We start from the raw sequence: 13,526 nt of genomic DNA on the forward strand, positions 1-13,526 counted from the left end.
ATATTATATGTGAAAGATTATGATTTTTAATGTCCTAATATTCACTCACATTAAACAAAGAACACACATATTCATTGATCCATTTCTCTTCTTATAATCCTATTATTATGTGAAATGAAATTTAAATGAAGGTTTCACAGTTAATGTTTGAATATATGAAAGCAGATATCAATGTTACTGAAGTGTTTTAAATTTCTTGGCACAAATGATCTTTGTGGATTTACATTTACTTCCATTTCACTTTAAATCTGGTTGTTGTGTGCCCATGCTATATATAGAAAGCCATGAATAAGTTATAACTCTTTACTAGTTCATTTATCCATAAACTAATTTGATTTGATTGTGCATCTATTTCTATAAAAGTTTGCAATAGTTATACACTACTTATGCTGGACATGCCAATACACATTCGATCTCCAAAAGTGATATTGTGTTTTAACTTCAGCTAGACAATTCATCATCTAACAGACATTATATTGCTTCCCTAATTATTGTCTCTTTGGCTGATTTTGGCATTGAGTTTTTGAAGTTACGTTCTTAACTCGATCTGCTATCATTATATATATATATATATATATATATATATATATATATATATATATATATTGTTTTGCAGATCCACTATTACTACCTCCAGAATGTGTATGGTTGGTGACAGATTGGACTCCCAGAATGGGCCTATCCTTTCACACCTTTTCTTTGATTATTTGCAGATCAGAGGCTTCTATTGATCAAATTGGTGTGATTAAGGGGACGCTTGAGGATCTCAACAGGCGCTTAGGTCAACGCATTAATCTTCATAAGTCACAGTAATTCTGTTCTGTCTCTGCCAATTTTCATCAGAAAGTGTTGCACAACTATCAGGGATCCCTTTGACTTATGACTTAGGCCGGTATTTAGGTGTCCCATCGTCCTTGCACAGTAGAGTGATGAAGGGTACATACTCGACGATTCTTGACATGAATATGGTGGTGATTTAGGCCTTGCAAATAAAACATGTCGTATGTGCATCTTTTAAAAAGCGGTACGGTGATTTAGGCATGTGTAGGATGCAGCAGGACATGAATTTGGCATTTGTCATTAAGCTGGGATGGGTTGTTTACTTTGAGAAAGTGTTTCTAGACAACAGTTGTTCATAGTAAATACATGAATCATGGTACTGGAGTAGATGACATATATGGTCCGGTCCCTAAGAAGGGGGCCTCCGGCCAACGTTTGGCAAGGCTGGAACTAGCTAGCTAGGATGAATTGAAGTTACTACCAAAATGCATGTGTCCTTTGACAACTTGAATTGGGTCCATATGTTTTAACAGATGCTAGCTGTTGAAGAAGATTTTGAAATTGGATTCATACCTAGCTTTCTTTGGTTGGTTAAAGCATGAAATTAAAGACTGATTTCTAATTAATGTGGAAAGATAGATATATGGTGACACGGTTTTACTGCAACTACTGAAAGGTGTGTATCTATCTGCTATGGTGTTCTAGAGGAGGTTGATCATGTCCAAGCTGAGAGGGCATGAATTATATATGGAAGCTCAATGTTCCCAAGGCTGGGGAATGGATGGACTGATTGCCAAGCTAAGCTGTGTTTCCACATTGGTTAAACTCAAACATCTTGGGCAATTATGTCTGGGGATCGGAATAGGCTGCAGTGCTTGTAGTGATTGGTGGCGAAACTGATCGTAACTTAGAAGGTGTGATTGATTGAAAAATATTCATCCATTCTTAACAAAACATCAAGGGATTCATTCTTGACTTTGGGTATGAACTAGTCTGGTTAAAAAAAAAAGGTGTCTTTATGCACATTGAGAGGGAGTTGCATTACCAAATCCAATGGATTAAATTGCAATGCAACGAGATTCCGGAAGCTTTTGAAATGGGAGAAGCTGGTCAAATTATTTTATTGGCCGTAAATAAATATTCGTTTTTAATATATTAAAAAGTACTCGTATATTATTTGTGTACTTTTAAAAATTGAATATTCACTATATAAAAATGTACTTTATATCAAAGTTCACATTACAAGATGGATCATGGTCCATAGTATAATGATTCGAGAAGTCTCAGGTCAATTGTTATGCTGTGAGCACGTGCTCACCTTTATATCCATAATTTTTATACTGTATATCCATAATTTCTAGACTCTTGGTGAGCTAAAAATTATACTTTAAATTCATAATTTTAGCTCACCGAGAGAATAGAAATTATGAATATATAATATGGAAATTATTGATATAAATTCGTGAGCACGTGCTCACATCATAATTTGCCGTCTCAGGTGAGTTGGGCTAAACTCAATACAATTTGCTGCCATAAACTCGTGAATGGTCGAGTGGATTGGGAGGCATCCTAATTGAAAAATATAATATTTTTAGATTTAGTTATATCCTCTAATTAACTCAATCAGCTAACAACCATCTACCAAATAAGGCCATAGTGTCATCTACATGTATCTTAAATTCAAATAAATTCTTTCAAATAAATTGCATGATTGAACCATCTGAGATTTAAGTTAAGGTTGACCCAAAAAAAATATCAATTCGAAATGATCAAATGTGGAAAAACTTATAATCATACATCAAATATGAAAACCTGATAGTTAAAGCCCAAACGTGCATGATCTACAATACTCAAGTGAAATCATTATTGTGTGGAGCATAAATAAAAACTACATTATTTGAAAGTATATTATTTTGTATACTATCAAATAATGTATATTTAGTACACAAATAATATATATTTAGTAGATTTAAAATATATATCGCAATTAAATAAAGTACATTATTTGAGACTAAAAGTACATTATTTTATCATGTATATTCACTACACAAATAATGTATTTTTAGTATATTAAAAATGTACTTTTTTATAGACCACATAACACTATAATTCACATAATAATTTGCCACTCAAGTGACAAAAAATTTACAAAAAGATTAAAAAAAAAAAAAAAACCCTCCTATATTACAACAAATATTTATGCTAAGTTTCCCAATTCTGCTGAGCTGCAAGTCTGCAACATTCAGCTAGTAACTCCCCAAATTTCGTTATTATTGATTTATAGTAACATCTAAATCTAAAAACATTATATTTTTCAATATAATCTAGATTATGCTCATGATTTTTCAATACATGCTATTGTAATCTAGGGATATAAAGAAGACGAAATTGTCCAACTCTGTCAAAATTATTTTCATCAAAGTAATTAAATTTTACGATCATCAGCAAATGTCTTTTTTCTATATTAATATAGTTTAGAAGTTGTTTCTTTTGAATTTTTTATGAAAGAAGTCTTCTTTTTAGTATTTGTTTTTGTTGATAACTAGGTAAGTCAGATATGATAAGAGTAAGAATTTCAGAATCAACAATATGAATTAAGTGGCTAGAACAGATACTACATTGTAACAAATTCATTAGTACTCAAAAAAAAAATGAATTTCTTGTGGGTGTTTTAATAATTAAGGAAGAAATTAAAGATACAAATTCATCATGCAATGTCAATAATAGATATAAAAAAAATTATATGTATATTGTTTTACTGTGTCTCAATTGCATCATAATAATAACTATCATAAGAGTTATCAGAGTCATAATTTGAAATAGGATAAGTAGGGTTTAAGGCCGTAGATAATTCTCCTATCTTATAATAGATATGCGCATATTGTTGGTAAAATTTTACTTCAACATTTTTAATGTCTTGCCTTGGTAACTAGTTCCATAATTTCATCAATTAAAATTTCTAATTCATTTTTTTCAGTATCCTTTTCAATTGGTTCTTTTAATTTATCAAGTATTAATTGTTTTTTAGAGAATTTTAGATTTTGAACGTACTTTAAATTATGCATTGTTTGGTTGTTTAGATTTTGAACGTACTTTAAATTATTAGTGCAAATAAATAAATAATTATGTATGTTAGAGAATTAGAAAGTGTTCAAGTTTTCAAACCGAAATGAATCAAATCCGAACCGGAACTAAACTCTTTCAAACTAATTACAGCTATGTGATTATGAATGTGCAGTTATAGAATTATGAATGTAAGTTATAAAATTATGAACACATAGCTCTGACATTATGAACATATAGTGATAAAATTATGAACATAGAGCTCTAAAATTGTAAACATCGAGCTTTGAAAATTATGATTTTACAGTTATTACATTATGAATGTACAGTTACGGAATTATGAATGTATAGTTATGCAATTATAAATGTACAGTTATGCAATTATGAATGTACGGTTATGAAATTATGAACACAGAGCTCTGACATTATGAACTTACAATCTTATCTTACATATAATAAAGCTATATGGTTGGGAAATAATTAATGGTATAATTAATTACCAACATTATTATTATTATTACTAGCTATAATAAATATAAAATAGCCACAACATCTTTTACTAAAAAAAAACACAACATTTGAAAAATAAAATAGCTATTTTTTTTTCTCGCCCATAACAAATGATTACATTTATGAATTAATGGAGTTATTAAATGTTATGATATTAGGATTAAGGATTCCGATTTCCGATTAATAGAAAATATGAAACAATGCAATATTAGTTAAATCTCTGGCTTTACAATGAAAGTCTATTTGATATGCTTTTGTTATTTATGGTGGTTCTTGGGATTACAATATTAATTAAATTTTCAATGAAAGCTTATTCAATATTTGAAACAGTGCAATTAATGCAAGCCTCTACATATAATTTTTCTCCATCTCAAATGCTTCAAAGAAATGGCAGAAGCGAGAAGGGATGAAGAAAGCAAATGTTGCGGGCCGTGGGTTAATTATTGGACTTCAGAATTAAAAAAAAAAAATAAATCATTTAAGCCATAAATAAAAATTTAAATATATATATAAATGTATATATCGTATGGGTCTTTAATGTTTTTTGGGATGTATAAACTTAGGACTTTTAAAAGAAAAAAAAAATACATTTGGATTATCTCCACAAAAAGTGTTCTTGGACTTATAAAATGACATTTTAGTTTATGGAATGCCATGTGCATAAAGAATATATTATATAATCATATAAAAAAATATGTTCAATTATAGTATAAATTTACTCATACAAAATTTGAAATTTACTTTCTAAATGTAATTATCTTAATTATTATTCGTATTGTGAAAATTATAATATAAATGAAATACAATTAAGAATAAATCAATGTAATTATGTAAATTCTCTCTATAAGTTTATTTGAATATGTACATAATTAGAGATTATATTAACCATACAAAATTTTAATTATAATTTTGTATTCTATAAAAATAATAAATACTTGACCAATGGAAGCTCAAAAATATCATTATATTAAACAATTTAAAATATTTTTATTTTTTCTATTCTTTATTTATATTTATAATAACATAATTTTTTCCCGTGCATCGCATAGGTGAATTACTAGTATGAACATATAGTGATAAAATTATGAACATAGAGCTCTAAAATTATGAAGTTACAGTTATTGAATTATGAATGTACAGTTACGGAATTATGAATGTACAATTATGGAATTATGAACATAGAACTCTGACATTATGAACTTACAATTATGAACATATAGTAATAAAATTATGAACATATACTCCTATAACGAAGCGGTCTGAAATTTAAAAAAAAAAAAAAAAAAAAAAAAAAAAAAAAAAAGATAACAGTGCCTAACGGCACTGTTACCCGTGTCCGGCATGCTTGCTGGACACGGGTCCATAGAATAACGATTGTTGATTACAATGACAATATTAACATATTAGGATTTGATGATCATGTATTGTATTCACAAATTTCCTTTTACAATTGTTATGTGTTTTTACTTAGAAACTCAATTTATATTTTAGTCACAATTTCAATACTAAAAATATACAATTTATACGTCATTTAAGACCAGGGCTCACCTTAAAATGTGGACCTTGGTCCATAGTATAACAAATCGGAAAAAAAAAAAAAAAACAAAACAAAAAAAAAAACAAAAAAAAAACAAAAAAAAAACAAAAACAAAAACAAAACTACATCTCCCTACCCTGGATGTTTCTAAATCTCCCTAACCTAAACCTATTAATTTTATAAATTATATTTATATATTATAAATGGTGGTATTCAAATTAATTAAAATTGCCAACACAATAGAAGCTTCCTTTTAGAGGCAGTCCAATAAGGGGTTGCTTAGTGATATTGCAAAAATCAACAGCCTTAATAAATTGCCAACACCCGTAACCCACTCAAATCATTCACAAAAAATCTCCAAAAACAACTGGCCACTGCTGGAAATCACCGTTTTTCCGACCTCATTTCCGATCACCTAAAAATTTGGTCGGAAAAAGTAAATTTTTTTCATTTTTGCGACGGATGGTTAGAGTGGTCGGAAAGTGGTCGGAAATTCCGACCACATTCACTAAGTGGTCGGTAGTTCCGACCACCTTATAGAGTGGGTCGGAAATATTTTCCGGCAATTTAATCTTTTGTAAACTAATCCTATTTCCGACCACTTTGTGGTCGGAAATATTTATTTATTTATTTATTTTTTTTTTTGTCGTTGTTGTTGTTGTGGTTCAATGGTATGAATGCTACATGATTTATCTTTTTATCATTGATTATTTCACTCATATTTTTTTTTCAATTTCAAATGACCACGAAGCAGAGAGTTTACTAATAGATACCATTTCACCATTCTTACTATGAAAAATAAGATCGTGCCCTTTCCATGTAGATACAAGAAATCATTTTCTTACTTCAACTCTTTAAATCATTTATTCTTGTTAGGACTCGACAATCCTAGTTTTGTTAAGTTTCAACATTTTATATAATGTATTGTATAACATCGTGTATTGTACTACGTATTATTTTTATCACAGAATGCAAACATTCATATGCTATTATTAGTCTAGGTTTTCTCATGACATCCATTCCTGATGACTTTGCCACTATTTCTTATGAGCAAACCATGTCTGACCCTGCTACGGTGTCTCCTATAGTGGTGGTCATGGATGCTCTTTCAACGGCACAATACTTTATTTCTATCAAACTGACGTAATGGATTGTATATCATCGTGTATTATATTGTGTATTATTTTCATCACATAATACAAATATTCATCATTATAACTTGCCAAAAGTTCATACTATATCACCCATAATTTATTGAATATGCTAGAAAGAGTTAATTCCAGCAATAGTCCTCCGACTATTGTGATTTTTCAAATTTGGTCATCGTCTTTTAATTTAGACAAAATAAATCATTGACTATCAGAATTGTTCCATCATTGGTCCTTCCGTTAACCAACCGTTAAATAGATGTTAGTGAAGGGCTAAAAAGGAAATTCTTCTCTCTAGACCATTGTTGGAATTAACTCTGCTAGAAAAATGTATTATTCCTGTAAACTTAGTTTTTCTCTAACACATTTAATAAATAGTGGGGGTGCAGGGACGTAGCCAAAGAGGGGGGCTGCTGCCCCCCTTCACCCCACCCCCACCCCATATATATTTGTGTATATATGTATGTATATATAGTACATGTGTTAGTATTAGTAAAATAAAATTACTAAATATCAATAAGAGTTGATTTAGATGAGTTGGTTGAGCACATGTTGAATTATGATAAAGGATATGTGTTTGAATCTTGACAATAACATATTTTTATAATTCGTTTCAATATTTTTTTTTTCTCCTTCCCTATGGTTTTGACACAGTCACGTTTTTAATATTTAATACACACACACACACACACACACACACACACACACACATATATATAACATTATTTTATATTAATAATGAGATGTGTTTTTTTTTTAATTATCTCTTTTGTTTTAAGGTTTCGCCTTTACTGAAAAAAATTTTTGAATTCGTCTCTCCTTCTTCGCCCCCATCAACCGAATTTCTGGCTCCGTCCCCGTGGGGGTGATATTATAAATTGTAAGTCATATAGTATAAATTTTTGTAAAAAATCACGAAACCATTATATATATATACTAGTAATTGACCCGTGGGATACACGTGATATATTATCTATTCATAAATGTAAATTTGCTTGAGAAATAGATTTAGCATTTGTCCCTAACAATTTCATAACGATTTCACAATTAATAGAATATCAATGTGGTAAAGATATTTTTCAAAGATTGTACATATGTCAAAATAATAACTTGACTCAACAATCCCATCATATTTTCTATTGTCTTAAACAATTCTAACAAATAGCAAGCGCCACGATAACTTTTGTATTGAGCATCAAGCATATAAATGCAGTGTTGCATCATCTCTATGACTTTTGGTTGTAGGACCTACATTGAAAATATAAATGAAATGATACATTTTACTATACCCATGAAATGCATATTATTCCATAATAATGCAAAACAATTAATTGTTATTATATTTTATTATAATTAGTCAAAGTTTGTAATTTGTCAAATGCATAATATTGCATAATGTTTATACAAAATTTTAATGCGAAAAAAAAAATCTGCCAAATTTTCACTCCAAATTGGCGCCATTCTCAATTTAACCCCAAAATTTCGCTTATCTTCATTTCCTCAGGTTCTCCCTCCACTCCTTCACACTACTCCCTCCTTCAATCCACGCCATTCTCAGATTTTCACCCCAAAAATCTGCCAAATTTTGCCACTCTTTCACTCCTCCACTTCTCCCTCCTTCACGCTCAGATTATTTTGCCCCAATCTTTTGCCTTCCTCCTTCAATCTCCCATCCGGCCTTCCTCCTTCCTTCACGCCTCCGGCACTGGCAGCAACTCAGGACCCATCAACGGCAGCAACCCACCGGCACCATCGTCTTCATTAGCAACCCACCGGCACCATTGTCTTTCTCATAAGCAATGTTGGGTTGTTTTAATCTGTTGACCTAATCTAGATTTTTAATCGGTTAGGTATATTCATATGTATGTAGAAGATCTTTTTGTGCAGGATGTTGTATATATGAAATAGTGGAAGATCTTTTTGACCTAACTGAAGCCTGCATAACAATAAGGCATTTGTAAGTTTATTTATACTGCTTATCTTTTTTCTTGTCTTCTGTCAAGCATTCTATTGGTAGTCATTACTATTATATATATGCATTGTTGACGATTCTGGCATCTTGCATTGAATGGGTTTATGTTTTATGCTTTCAATTTTGTTATTCTCTATTTGATCCAGTTTACAAGTGAGTCATATTTGGCTTTGTTACTGCTAATATTGACTTAAAAAAAGAACCTTCAAAGTTTTATCCTATTTACTGCTTTTTGTTGTTTCATTTTTCAATAGTTTTCTTGTTTTTCTTCTATTTTTTAATTAGAAAAATGATAGAATACAGAAATGTGTTTATTTGTATCTATTTTTCAACTGAGAAAAATACCAAGTAATATTAAACTCAATTATTTTTCTTGTGAATGACTTTTAATGTTTTGTGTTGAGCAGTTGAAGTATGTAATTTGTTTTACATGTTTATGTCTTAAAATGTTCTGTGCTCACGGGTCTGAACAGCCTTTATGGCATTGGGTTGCAGGTACTTTCACCATGTTTGTTGGGCTATTGTGAGGTGTTGAGGAATACAACTTTACTTTGATAAAGGTTCATATCTGAGATAGAGGCAGTTTGCAGGCAATGGTTAGCAGATGGCTCTAGAAATTTATTGGTATGATTGTTATATTTAAAGACTTGTTAATTTAATGTTTTTGACCTTTCTACATGGCCTGCTTAAGTGCTTATTAATTTAATGGTTAGTAGTTTGTTTTTCTTTTTGCTCCTGTTTATTAACTGACAGTGATGCAGTTTAGTTGATATGGCACCATATCTAAAGATGCAATTTTAGTAGTTGTTTGAAGTGTGTTGAACAGTGTTTATGTAGTATGTATTGTAGATGAAGTTTTAGGGAAAACATTTTAGTGTGCTAATAGTTCATATGTTAGAGGACATGACAACTTATAAGTATAACTGAGTTGATGCAACTGAAAAAAGGGCTATATGTAGTTTGTTTGGTTAGTGTTGCACATTATACTCATTTGGTATCTGTGAGATATTGATCAAATCTTCAATTGAATGTCAACTTATAACTGAGTTGATGCAACTGAAAAAAATGCTATATGTAGTTTATGTCTGGTTAGTGTTGCACATTACCCATTTGGTATCTGTGCATTTTTGAAATCTTCACTCTAATGTCTGCAGTTGGTGTTGACTCTGATGCCGATAGAATTGACCTACTCTTGTCCCAAGTGGAGGGAAAAGACATTTTGCAGTCCATTTGTGTTCATTACAATTAAGAAATTTAACTTAATCTATATTTGTTGTATTTATTTATGTTTATCGGGTGAATCTTTTACTTAATCTACATCTACCTATACATCATATGAAAGTGTCTTATCTTTTGTTCCATGCTCTTTTATTAAGATGGTATACTCTTTCTTTTGCTTGCTTGACATTCAATTACTTTATGCATTTTATAGGATACTATGAAAGTTCTGGTGCAAAGGTATTAGAGGATGACATGATTGAGATCTATGACAATGCTGTGAGGCCTTAAATGTAGTTCAGGTTTCGAAACATTTCTTTTCTCTATTTTCTTTCCTTCATCATCTCTGTATCAGATAGTCAATAGGGTTCTGTGACTCTATAAGAACATTGGATCGATCATCATATATATAGCTTTAATTTTTTATTTGCCCTGTAAAAAAGAAATTCAGGCTGCATATGTTCATCACTGGTTCATCTGTGTAATGTCTTTGTAGCTTTAGTTTGAGGAGGTTTTGATGTGTCATCAATCTTCACTGCATGCATATGGAGTTTTACTTGATTGAGAATGTTTCCTTGATACATCATCTCATGCATTTGAACTAGGGGACTTGCTTTCTCTGATCTCTCTCAAACTCTTTCTCAGTTCTTGTTTCTTCAGCCCAATCTCGTTTCTGATGAAGTGATTGCACTATTACCAGATTCTGAAAGTTCCTTCACTCCTTAATCCTTATAGCTATAAGGTAATTAACTCTATTCTACTATTATTTTTGTTGTTATTGTGTGTGTGTTTTTTTACTTTCTATTGTGTATATGTTTCTTTATTCTTAAATATCAGTGGAAAAATGACATCTAGAAAGCCGACAGCAAAATTTAAAAACAAGGGCTTACACTATGATTAGTGTGTTGCATCTTTAGAAATCTCAAAAACATCTCATAAAAAGAGATGCACTTAGAATATATGTAAAAGCAGTATGTAAAATTTTGCCTAGGCAGAAACGAAAAAGTTTCCACTTTAAGTTGCTTGCTAGTCCAAATAGGTTGTTTCATTTTCCTTATTCTTCTATTACTTTCTATGTGATTGCTACATGCTAACCATAGTACTTATGGTGCTGGCTCTCTCAAACTCTCAATCTATCTACTCTACTTTTTTCTTTTGCAGTGCCAAGGTCAAAGTATGATGCTTGTGAGTTGTGACTGATTAAGCACTAGTGCCACAGATTGCATGTGAATTGTATTAAATGTATGGTTCGGTGTTGTTTATTCTTATTAGTATCATAAACTTGTATTGGTATGAAACTACTATTGGTGTTACAATTGCTATTTGCAAGTGGATAATTTGTATTTTAAATTAAATTTACAAAGCAGTGAATTTTTTTTTTTATTTTCACTTAATTATTTTCCGACCACCAAATGTGCTCGGAACTGCCAATATCACAGATATACAGAGGGTTGGAATTTCCGACGACCTGTGGTCGAAATTTTGGTCGGAAAATCTGAAATTCGCCAATTCTGTTGTGGTCGATTTTTTCCGACAACTTTACAAAAGTGGACGCTAGTTCCGACCACTTCATGTGGTGGTCGGAATTACCGACGGGGGTTTTTCCGAACCCCTCAAATGGTTGGAAAAGTGGTCGGAACAGGGTGTTCCGACCGAATTTTGGCCATTTCCGACCACTTTTTGGTGGTCGGAAAATTGGCGATTTCCAGCCGTGGGCTCACGTTTATACACTTGCCCAGCTTCTATCATTGTCTACTTATCCTCTACTTTTGGTATTCTAAGATGACAAGTGTACTTTTAAAAAAAAATAAAAATAAAAATAAAAAAAAGGATGCCAAGTGTACTTAAAAAAAAATAAAAATAAAACTTTTTATCACATATATGAATTTTCTTAGAAGAAAAAAATTATGATTTATTTATTTATTAATAAATTAACACATGCGATACTAACAGAGTGAGTATATTGTCAACTACTATGCATGTAGTGTAATAGCACTGCACCTTTGTTACCATTTCAAATGGGTGGTCATAGGGTCGAACTTCGGTGGTGTAAAAGTATAAAATAGATACTTTTACCTTGTAAAGAATCATGATAATATTTTTCTATCCTTTTATTTATTTATTTTATAATCTCAGTTTTGTCGGGCTAATCCTAAACTCATAAGACCCTATACTAGAGTTACTGCAGAATTAAATCACAAGTCATTCAATCAATTCACTGATAATGCTGCCTTCCATCGTGCCATCAAGTTAAGCAACAAACCGCTACGCTAAGCCCCAAAACTCTACTTTTCTATCTTGAATTTACTACTAATGTTCACATCTTCAATTATAAAATTTCTTGTATTTATTAATTACTCATAAATTTTAAATATTAATTTAATAATCAATGGCTACCTTTTATATATAGATATAGATTTAAGTATTTGGGAACATTTTTAAAGAGGGAGTTCTCGTCATCATTTTGACTGTGCAAATAAAGATAATATTATATAATAGTAGATGCATGTCATATTCACCTCTTCTTAGTCAAATATTCTCAACGGGGAATATAATATATATTTGAATTTATTCAAAACTTTTAAGGTAGCCTTTTGACATCGCGATTTTGTCACGTACCACTTTTACTTATTAAATTGGTGTTCATGTCAACCATCTCAAATCTTTTAGCTGGATTCACCTATAAACAAGATGTTTTGGTGTCAAATAGTTTGTAACTCAATGGTGGATTTGTGACTTTTCTAAATAGAAAGTCATAGTGGGACGTTGACTATAGACAGATGTATTATATTGTAACAGAATCAGTAAAATCAATTATATTGTGATTACTTTCTTAACTTGTACACTTTTATATTACTCCGTATTTATTATTTTAATTTTTTTAAATGTTATTTAATAAAGTTAGGACTATAATGAGAACTAAAAAAATGTTAGTTCGATTGTTTGTTGAAATGAATGGTTCATATTATTTTGATTTTTCTATTTTTTTAATTATTTTTTGTACTTTACCTTATATTATATTATTTACTTTTTCTAAATATCTCCGCGTTCTATCAGTGTATACTTTAGTAACAAGATATTTCGTTAACTATTTATTATTCTTAACTTACTCATTGATTTCAATAAGGAATGTCTTAGGTTCGAACCACATTCCAATCAGATTTGGCATAATTGTTGAACAAACTTTTCTTTTATTATTATTATCTTTTTTTTATTTTTTTTTAAGTTCAGTTTGCCATATAGTAAAAGTAAGAGTCGCAAAGCATCGGGTGATGGCATGCGTTCAACCGGCAAATTA

The 13,526-nt window shown here is 30.6% G+C and overlaps 1 long non-coding RNA gene across 1 annotated transcript; it reads left to right on the forward strand.

Moving 5' to 3' along the window:
• Window positions 1–8,499: 8,499 nt before the first annotated feature.
• LOC109172136 lies at window positions 8,500–11,615 on the forward strand. Its single transcript, XR_002052691.1, has 5 exons — window positions 8,500–8,995; window positions 9,506–9,634; window positions 10,443–10,530; window positions 10,874–10,970; window positions 11,390–11,615. It is a non-coding gene; the product is annotated as an uncharacterized LOC109172136 (long non-coding RNA).
• The last annotated feature ends 1,911 nt before the right edge of the window (window positions 11,616–13,526 follow it).

This window comes from Ipomoea nil, unplaced genomic scaffold (genome assembly GCF_001879475.1).
Source record: "Ipomoea nil cultivar Tokyo-kokei standard unplaced genomic scaffold, Asagao_1.1 scaffold0415, whole genome shotgun sequence".
Classification (NCBI taxonomy): Eukaryota; Viridiplantae; Streptophyta; class Magnoliopsida; order Solanales; family Convolvulaceae; genus Ipomoea; species Ipomoea nil.